The sequence below is a fragment of the Rhea pennata genome, chromosome 7 (assembly GCF_028389875.1).
Source record: "Rhea pennata isolate bPtePen1 chromosome 7, bPtePen1.pri, whole genome shotgun sequence".
Classification (NCBI taxonomy): Eukaryota; Metazoa; Chordata; class Aves; order Rheiformes; family Rheidae; genus Rhea; species Rhea pennata.
The window spans coordinates 36,695,435-36,703,747 of NC_084669.1; positions in this window are offsets into that span (position 1 = coordinate 36,695,435).

An 8,313-nucleotide genomic window follows, 5' to 3' on the forward strand; every position below is an offset into this window, starting at 1 on the left:
AGCAAGCGTCATGTGGCCAACCTGCGCGCAGTTCATCCAGCTCTTGCATAGTGATCTCAAGAGAGGAGCCTGCCATGGGGGTGAGAGAGAGAGCACCACACCAGGGACCTCAGCAGCCACCAGAAGATCAGCCATGAGAACACAAGTTCTCAGCTGAGCTTCTCAGCAATGGCCCAACAGCTCAGGAGAGCCACCCACCTCTGCAGCTCCCAAGCACACCGCAAGAAGCAGCACCCCCCCAAGGACATGTGGGGAGTGGGTGAAGAGGAATGGACAGAAGAGGCTGCCAAGAGAAGTAATTGGACGCCTGCTGGCGAGAACTCTTAATTAGAGGCTTTTCAGCAGCTACATGTTTATATGAAATTAATGTATTTACTTTGATGTATACACATGGAAATAAAAGAGCACTCTTCCCATGCACCAGCAATTAAAGGACTGTATTGCAAACAAACAGGCCCATCACCTCCCACAGAGGACTCCCCTACCAGCCCGCCACCCTACTCTGTGCACAAGCACACTGCTGCCTCCCTCCCCCCACAAAACATAAGCCACCAAGCATCTTCAAGGGGGCACATCCTCAAAGACGTGAAGCTAAAGCGAATGCTAACCACCTTTCTCTAGGTAGCAGGTCACCACATACCCAGGGCAGCAGTCACTGTGGTTGACCACGCTGCTGGAGCAGGGACTCTTAGCCCAAGCACAGACTCAATGGGTGAGAAACAGGTATTTGATTCAGCTTGGAAACCAACAGAGTGCAGTTTTTTGCATTGTAAACTGGGAGAAATACCTCTTTTTCAGTGGGCCACTGAATTGTGCACTGGTGGCAATCTCTGAACAGATTGAAGATGTTGCATTGCAGCACTCTATTAGAGTGAGTATTTATTCTTGTGTGGGAGAAACACTCCATTATCTGGTTTATTAATTGTTAGTTAAGTAATGGGAAGTGCCCAGAGCAGGAGAGGAGCCCTCATCAGTTGTTATTAGCTTAGAAACCAACAGAAATAAAACAATTGAAGATTAATTATCACAAGTGATGCCCCAAGTACCACAAACTGACAAATCTGCTCAGAGGGGAATTCAGAGCTCTCTTGGGGGAAGCAGAGAAGAGAGTCAGCTCAATTTTTTTTTAACGAAAGGGTTTCATCATCCTTGATAGTGAACATCGCTTTTCAAGGCTGGGCTCACATAGCTGTGATCACATGGATATTCATGGCTGAGAGGGTATCCCCATCCCCAGAAAACTCAACGTGTAAGTCTATCGTTGAGAAAGCAAGACAGGCTTTGTGCCAGTAGCACAACGCCACATGGGAAATAAAGGGGCTTTTAAAGAAATCTCACTGCTGCAAATAGTCTCGGAGCCAGCCTATTCCTAACTACAAACATTCAGGAAAGATTGGCACATCTGGCCTGCTTGCTGCTGGGCTGCGATAGCCTCCAAAACACAGGCAACCCTGTTATGAGCAGAAAAGTCACAGTAGTTTCTCTAAAATCAGTTTAACAAGGACCTTAAGGAGCTGTCAAGAAGCCAGCAGTGAAAAAAGATGCAGGAGTCTGCCTTGGACCACAGAGACGGAAGCAGCCCGGTGCCAGCACTGAGCAGCAAGGTCAGCATTTCTGGTTCGACAGCACCTGCAACTGCCCCAACACTCACTTGAGCACCACACTGATTTCCCCCCACCCCACCCCGCCCCAATCATTCACCCTCTCCCTGTGGCACCTGAACTCCTATGGTAGAGGAGCTGCCTCTAAAACAAACCAGCTACCCTCTGTTCTCATGCCCGAGGAAAGAGCATTGCCCACTCCTCTCCCTTTGCATTTTGCTCTCTAGGTCAGCCCCAGCAGCCAGGAGCAGTGGAAGTCCTCCAAGCCTTTTACTAATCTATAACTAGGGTCAGTGACAATTTGCATTAGTCATCCTGTTTGCTTCCTCATGCCCCTTTTAAAGGGAAACTTCCACTGTGATGTGGGACAGCAGCCAAGTCCTTCAGATGCAAAACACTGCTCCAAACATTTCTGCCTCCCCAAAACCATCACTGCAATCACCACACAGTAAGAGCTGACCAAGGGGCTCCTCTCTGAGGAGCTGCAGGAGAGACTGTTGCCATTGATACACATGCATTTCTTGGGTTTTTTTCCCCCCACACATTCCTAAATTAGAGCATTATCTGAACAGGCTTACAAACAGCAAATGCTTCAGCTCATTCAGAGCTAGTGAAGTGCATAGACATCAAAAGGAATTTAAAATTTCCACAAGCAATTTTGGCTTCTTCCTACAAGAGCATCACTGGGTATGGACAGAAATCATGAAGTGTGTTTTCAGAGCATGATTGAGCTCAGATAGCACCATGAAAGACGAATGCCTTCACTCCTTACAAACTTCTCCCCAGCATCTCTCTGCTCAGAGATCCTCAGCTTTGCCTAGCTACTCTCTCATATGCATTTCTCACAAGCACACTGAGGTTACCAGATCTGATCAAGTAAAATCCAGCCACTTGCTCAGGACCCATATAAATCTCCCCAGAATACATCTTCCTGTCACAGCCATATGTTCTCAAGCCTGCTGGTTCCCACCACTAGTCATGTTCTTGAGAAGACTGACAACCCAGGCAGAATAGTCCTGTTCCTGCACGACTCATAACTACAGTGAGGAACAGGAGGCTCCCTTCAATGTAAAAGGAAAGTCTGTGCCAGGAGGCCAGAGCATGATGTCCACAGGCGGCTGGACCAGAAGTAGTCAGGATGCATTTTCAGATGGACTTGCAATTCAAGAGGAAAACAAAAAGCTGTGATACAGAGCAAGTCAAAGTAGCTAAGTGGGGACGTGAAACTTTCGGGCAAAATTGTACTCAGCTGCAACAGATACAAACCACATCCGTGACAGGTTCTGAACATAACTAACAGAGCTAAGCTGTCTGATAAGAGGAAAGCAGGAATGTCACCCAGCTGTGTTAATCTCAGCAGACTTTCTGATCTCTGGTTTCCTATGACCTGTGGCTCTCTAGCTTGACACAAAGCAAGGCCCACTTTAAAAGCCTATCAATCTTTGCAACTGGAAATAAAGATTTTGCTTCAAGTCTGGAATGCAAGACAGCCTAAAAGGGTCCAATATTGCTCATTACACTAACTGACATTATTGCCCTTACATGCCTTTACACTGAAGAAATTTAACTAGACTCATCTATTTGGGACTATAAGTCAGAAGAGCTTGTGTATAGACAGATAATCATTCTTCTCCTTACAGTTCTTTGCCTAGAAGTTTGATCTGAGTAGTGTTTTTGCAGAGCCCAGAACATCTGTTTCTATCCACAATTCTTTAACGAACAGTAGATGAAGAGGAGAAGACTAGTTCAGGAGATTAATATTAGCATGATGTTGGTGTTGGCTTAAAGTTGGTCTAAACCTTGCACTTTAGATCCAGAACAGAGCCAAGGTCATTCATTGCCTGGCTTGGGAGAAGGCAAAACAGCTGAGGACACTCTCCACCAGCACAATCCCTCCTGCCTCTCCATGGAGGTAGCCCCTACTAGCAAAACACAGGTGGGGAGAGAAACAGACCCCTTTCCTGAGTGAGCCCCAACAGAGAAGCTTACTAGTATACACAGAAGAAGAGAGGACTCTTAACACAGCAGCCACCCTCTGAGAAACCAACTAGCTTAAATCTGCTCCTGCACCTGCAACCTCACAATATTTCTTAAATTATTCCAAGCTTTAAAGATTCCCCTAAATTCAGCTTCTAAAATAATTTTTAAAAGCTCCACTGGAGAAAGTTCCCAGAGAAGACACAGGAAGAAAAAAAGCCCCAACAGCAAAAAACTCCCAGGAGAAGAACAAGCTCTCTCCTGCTTTAAGTTCATGAAGCTACTAACTGTTCACAGATAGGCTTACTATTGCAGCCCAATTACACCTGCTTAACAAGGTCCTTTTACTTAAGTGGATCCAGGTGTGCCTTTCAACTTTTTAAGTTGCTAGGTGCTTCCTTTGCAGCATCTTCCTAGCTTATGATCTTTTACTGCTAAATTGCTTATCAACCAAAGAATGCCTTGGAAATGCCGTATCTTGTAACTCTGAGTATACTCTCCTTGTTTAAAACACCAGCATTTTAAAAGCAGCTCTCTGTTCACTGATACAGTATCATACCCCAGAGGTAGATGAGCCCTAGGTGAGATGAAAGGAGACAGCAGCACCTTGGGGGGGAGGGGACGGGGGGAAGCAGCTCTTCATATCACTTCTGCATGTTTACAAACCATGCTGTTACTTCACCACAGGACTCTTTCTTACAGATAGATTGTAAGGTTCACACACGGAAAACATAGCACTGACCATTGACAAAAGCAGTCTTTTCTCCTACCTGTAGGCTGCTGCTCCATGCCCCAATGTCCTCTACAATGGGAGCAGGACTTCCTATCCTCCTTCACAGCCTTACCTCACCTGTAGAAGATTATCCTCTCCAACTCCTTCTCTTCCCAGCCTGCCTCTCTCAGCCTCTGAGTTTAAATCACTTGTGCTTAATAACAAGGTAATTTTCAGCAATTGCAGGCCCCTGTGCTCCTGCAGGCACTGCTGTGTCCCTCTGTAACCCCATTCATTTGCAAGTCTCCCCTCCCATGTCCTCAAAGGGTTAACAGCTGCACTGCAGTGAGTTTTTGCTGAAACTTTTGCAAGTGCATAGCCTCACAGGCTGACAGGCAGGGCTGGAGAGCACTGAAGATGTGGGGAGGACAGGAGCATTGAGGGCAGAGTAGGGTGAATGCCTGGCAAGGAGATCCAGGTCAAAAGGAGCTGGCCCCAGCTCTTCATCTCACCAGTGGGAAATATTGCTACTCCAGAGGCAATTTTGTCTTGGAGGAAGCTTTCACATACACTGTATTTTTGCAAGACACAGGGACTAGAAAGGAAGGCAAGATGAAAATCAATCAAGATTTGTCAAATACACGGGAGAACTCATTTTTGCAAGAGAATGCTTTCGAAGGAAAGGTTGGCGGGCACCTGACACATGTTCAGCCTGCTTAGTGGCAAAGTATGCATCATTAATCACTGTTGTTTAAAGAAGACTGGGTCCAGTCGAACCATGTTCCAAGCTTCTTCTGTCCCTTCTTCAGTCTTTCTCTCCCCTCTCCCCTTCCCCTTCTTTAGTATTTATCTGGTAAGGGTGATATGCTCCCAGAACATATCTCCAGCCTCCTCCATTCGCCTCCTGCTCCCAATAATGTTTCTTACTGTCGCGTGTCATTTGTTCCTGTGGAAACCGTGGCTGTGATGCTTAGCTGGGTGTTATATGGCAACCCATCCTGAATATGGGCAAGTGGACTTTTGTCACAATAGGCTGAGGGAACAACTCTGTCCTGAGATGTATTCATAAAAGACTCCTTTGAGGGAGGATACTGCCCCAGACTCTTTCCAAGTGTCAGCCCCATTTTCAGGCAGAGATGCTTTTATTGTCTTACTAGGGATCTTGTTCCTCAACTGAACAGCTTGAAATCTGAGTTTTGTCTTTGGCAGTCAATATTTCGTCTTCCAGGTATATTCCCCAGGTAAATGCGCTGGCTAGTGCTCACTAGGTTAAGTTCTGAACTTGAAGAGTGGAGAAGAGTGGTTTGTGGCAGTGTGTAAGAAGTCCTCATGGATCCCCACAGAAAAATCTGCTGTGTTTCTGTAAAATGACTTTGATTTCAAGGCAGGTGGTCAATGAACTGCTGTTCTCAACTCCTCCTAATAAAAGCAACATGGGGCCTGCAGGGAAAGTGAAACACAGATTTTGTCAATGCAATGACTGACTGAGCTGGGGAACTCATTGCTGCAAGAGGTCGCTGATGCCAGGGACCCACCAAAGGCATCGGCACAGGGTGATCAATAAAGGCAACAAGAATAAATTAAAGCCACAAGAAGAGCACAGCAAGAGGAATTCACAAAAAGGCTCTGTTTTTAGGTCTTAAGCTAGCTACCATCTTTAGGGATTAGCTTCTGCTGGGGAACAAATTGCCTTAAACCTTGGGCACCACGCGACTGCGCTTTGCACCACCACAGCTGTCACTGCCGCCAGAGAACAAGATTAGAGAGAAGAAGCTCAATCAAGGTCTATTCTGTACAGCAGCAACAATGCCCATTGCAGGAGGAGATGAGTGGCATTTCTACAGCCTCCTGACTGGGCAAGACTGTACCCCTGCCATGGGACTTTCTTTAAGAGAACGGAAAAGAGAAGAATGCAACACGGATCAGAAAACCTACTCCACTCAGTCCCTGGCCAAGAGGACTGCTCTCGCCACCCCATGCTCTCGCCATCCCATGCTCTCTCCTGGACCCAGCTCTGATTTCATGGAGCTACTGATAGCACAGAAAAGCAAGATGCATCTGTGCAAGTCCAGGGTACCAAACAAATAGTTGTCCAAAGCATTCTGTTGCTACTGGACAAAGAGGGAAGGAAAAAGAGGGGGAAAAAGAATAAAAATCTACCTGTTAATGCCCCAGACTTCTCTCCTGTCATCTAAAAAGGGACAGGGGTTCAAAAATTTGGGTGGATATAATCAGCAGTAAACATCTGAAAGTCTAGGTTTTTGACCTGTGTTTATCTTTCCTTCTCAGTTTCTACATCAGAAAAAGCAAAAGGCTTTTGAATGTTTTATATACTAAAATTTTTACACTTTTTTTTCTTTTTCTTGGCAATGAATAAAGCCTTGACTCCTCTGCAGAGTCCAGCCAGTAAACCTACTGCCAAGGTTATTTCATGACTTATGTGTTAGAGGAGAAATGGATTGTTGCATGGTAGAAATCACAAAAAGATATTTCTCACTCAAGGGTGCAGGATGGTTCAAGAGATGGGCTAAGGGATGTGGTATCTTTTGGCTCCCTCTAGCTTCAGAAGGGCACAAGCCAGGACCAGCTAAAGCCTTGTTATTGTGCACAGGCACATGAGCATTTTGGAATGAGTAGTAACAGGGACATTGTCACCACCTCCCAGCTCTGTGTTACCACAGAGAGGTTGCCAAGCCCAAACCAGAACCGGCAGAAGGAGGATGACGTGTGGATCAGCCACAAGACGCCGTCCACCTGTGCCTCAGTCTTTCATGATAGGATTTATCCACCGAACGTCCAGCGGAGTGGGTTTTCTTCCCAACTTCAACTTCTTTACTGGCTCATGGGTCTGCCCGTGTCACCCCAGCATCAGTACTCTAATACATCTAGGCTGACCTATAGCTTGTGGCCTGCCCAGGGCAAGAACCATCTTTTTTAATACTTTCTTTCCTGCTGGGCCTGACATAGTGGGGCATTGAATCTAATCTGGAGTTTCTATGCCCAATTATGGCACCAACAGCCCCGTAGAGGGCTGGTGCAGTGAGAAGTGCTACCGATCGCAGTCTAGTATCCAATCAGGAAATATTCTCAAATACCATCATCCCAGGCAGCCACCTGAGAGAACAGGACGAGGAACAAATTGCAGTGGAGACAGAGGTACCGTCCTGGCCCCAGAGATGATTCCTCAAATCGAGGTGGTAGCAGACCAGCCCAGTCCAAAGAAGGGCAGAAAAGGAAGGAACAGTGTTAAATCTCTGCTGCTTCTCTCCAGTCTCTGTGCTGTGAAGCCAGCGAATTATCCAGAACAAAGAGGGAGCAGGGAAAAAAAATAAAAACTTCAGATACAAGTATTTATTTGCAGGTGCTAAATGATTTCTTGATTAATTCTGCAACCTGCTGCTTACTCGTCTCCAGCCATTCCCTGCTCAGCGTTTAGAGAACACATTAGTTCAGCTCAACAAAGAACTTTCAGGCTGAAATTTGCCTGATGTGGGCAGCAGGGCAGTAATTGGTTTGAAAAACAAAACATTCGGAAAAAATGTGAAACTAATCTGAAGCCTTTTTAGCTATAGATAAAGGCTTTAGTTTGCCATCATCACACGTCTAAACTTCTCCAGACCTTATAAAGAAGCATTATCGGTACAGCAGATGTTAAATGCAAGCATTACTTTAAAAGAAAGAGAGAAAAAGAAAGAAAGAACCTGCATGTAAATATAGATACAGATAGATAGGTACCACGGTAAGCTCTCAAATTGCAGGCTTTCACATCCCTCTATTTTATAGCGAGATATCATCACAATTAGCACGACAATACATCATTACAGGAAAGCAATGGCTATCACACCCTTATACCTGCAGCCAAAACACTCGCACAGGATTTTATAACAGCATCCTTCAACAAATCGTCTTCCAGAGTCATTAGAGTTGCCATTTGCTCCAGCAAACACACAGAGAAATGCATGGAAGAGCCAATGCTTTTGGAGGCATTAATAACATAAAGAGTGTAAACTAATAAATTAGGCT